The sequence below is a fragment of the Arachis ipaensis genome, chromosome B07, assembly GCF_000816755.2.
Source record: "Arachis ipaensis cultivar K30076 chromosome B07, Araip1.1, whole genome shotgun sequence".
NCBI lineage: Eukaryota > Viridiplantae > Streptophyta > Magnoliopsida > Fabales > Fabaceae > Arachis > Arachis ipaensis.
In genome coordinates this window covers 26,466,181-26,468,821 of record NC_029791.2, presented here as the reverse complement: position 1 = coordinate 26,468,821, position 2,641 = coordinate 26,466,181, and positions in this window count along the sequence as shown.

The following is a 2,641-nucleotide window of genomic DNA, read 5'->3' as shown; positions in this document are numbered from 1 at the left end:
TTAAAGTTATTTTTTTTTTTTTTTTTTTGAAGTACAAAGAGCTCAACACCACCAGGTGGAGCATTGGAAAATAAAAACCAGATACACAACACGTCAAAGACCTCAAAGAACCTAATGACCCCGAGTCATCTTCGGCATTGCCATCAACAACTACAAGGTGCATCCCCAATCCATTTATCAGAGAAGCTAAAAGACCTGCTTATAATGTCCACCACATCTGATGCCTGATCCTTGAAGATTCTAGCATTCCTTTCTTGCCAAATTGTCCAAATAACTGCAAAGAACCCAATAAACCACCGCTTTCGGACCATCTTTCTCCCTAAAGCGTTTGTCCAACTTTCAAAGTGTTGCTTTAGAGAACCTGGCACTGTCCAAACCCTCCCAAGAGCAAATAGCTAAGCACACCACACCTGCCAAGTGAACTCACAACCAAGAAATAAATGAAATGCAGACTCTACAGACTTGTAACATAAAACACACTTATCGTTATTCCGGTCAAGAACCCCTAATCTACACAGGCGGTCCTTAGTCGCGCCCTGCCAACCAACACAAACCAAGCAAATAACTCAATCCTTGGTGGGACGAACCCTCTCAAAATAGTGATAGTGAAGCTATAGCTCTGGATTTTCTCCGGAAGAGTTTCCGCTTGCAGCACTTGCACAAAAGAGTTAGTCAAAAAAATACCCGACCTATCAAACTTCCACACCACACTATCCTCTCTCTCATGTATAGGCCTCACTGATCGTAACCTCTCATGAAGTTAGTTTACAAGCTCCAACTCCCATTGGAATAACTCTCTCCTCCATTGAAAAGTCCAAACCCACTCTATCCCATTGATAAACCCATATTTTATGATATATATTGTACTTAATTCAAGAGATTTATTCAATCCTTCACCCACTTAGTCATGTAAATTGCATGGTTTCACTTTCCTTACCTTATTATGTAATATATGTGAAATACATGTTTCCTATGCTTTAAAAATAACTATTTTAATTACCCTTTATTACCATTCGATGCCGTTATTTGTGTGTTAAGTAGTTTCAGATATTCTAAAGGCAGGAATGACTTAAAGGATGGAAAGGAAACACACAAAAATAGAAGGAAAGCACGAAATGGAGTTTTTGAAGAAACTGGCAGCGACGCGAACGCATAGGCGACGCGGCTGCATGCCCAGCGCGAAGAGGGTGCGACGCGAACGCGTGACTGATGCGACCGCGCGCCTTAAGCAGAACACAGATGACGCGGACGCATGACCGAAGTGAACGCGTGACAAGGAAAACTCCAGATGACGCGACCGCGTGACCCATGCGGCCGCGTGACAGACGCCACGCACCAGAAATTGCAGAAAACACTCCCAGCGATTTCTGAAGCCCTTTTTGGCCCAGATCCAAGTACAGAAAGCAGAGATTAGAGGTTATAAAGTGGGGAAATGCATCCATTCAAAAAGAGAGTCTCCAATTAGTTACTTTTAATGATTTAGATGTAGTTTTTAGAGAGAGAGGTTCTCTCCTCTCTCTTTTAGGATTATGATTTAGGATTTTTCTCGCTTTCATGATTATCCCTTTTCATCAGGTTCAATATTCCTTTTTATTATTTTCTCAATTTAACTCATGAACTTTTCCAGGTTATAATTGATTTTCTATTTAATATATCTTGAGGTATTTCAGTTTATAATTGCTCTCTCTTTTATTTATGTTACAGTTGCTCCCAATCTGAAGACATTTTTATTCGAGTAAATTTACTTTTTTTCTTTTGGTCTTGGCTAAGAAATCAGTAACTCATGAGTTATCAAACTCAGCGTGATTGATAATTGTTATTCTTGCTAATTGAATTGAACTTCAATAATTCCAGTCCTTTCTTAGGAATTGACTAGAACCTGAAGATCAGACTAATTAATCCACTTGATCTTCCCTTGCTTTAGTAAAGGCTAACTAAGTGGGATTTAGATTCAATTCTCATCACCATTGATAAGGATAACTAGGATAGGACTTCTAATTTCTCATACCTTGCCAAAAGTTTATTTTATAGTTATTTATTTATTTTAATTGTCATTTGAATTACTTGTCCCTTACTTCCAAAACCCCAATTTACAAGCTCATAACCAATAATAAGAACATACCTCCCTGCAGTTCCTTGAGAAGACGACCCGAGGTTTAAATACTTCGGTTATCAATTTATTTAGGGGTTTGTTACTTGTGACAACCAAAACGTTTGTACGAAGGGATTTATGTTGGTTTAGAAACTATATCTACAACGCAACTATTTTTATAAAATTCTTTACTAGCAAAAATCCTAACGTCAAAATGGCACCGTTGCCGGGGAATTGCAAACGTGTGCCTTATTATTGGTTATTATAAATATTTTATTTTGCTTGTTTATTTATTTTTATTTTTGCCTTTTATTTCTATTAGCTACTATGAATTCTCACCCCTCTTACTTTGAGTTTGGTTCTAATATTGTTGAAAGGAGTGAAAGCTATAACAGGAATATGCATCAAGGTTAGAGAAATCAAAGATGGATGGAGCTAAGAGGATTTGATCAACCCTTTAGGCAACAACACCCTCCAAGATATCATGGACAAAGACCATTTTACAATGCATACCAAGCTGATAGATATGGTGGACCACCTTGTAACTAC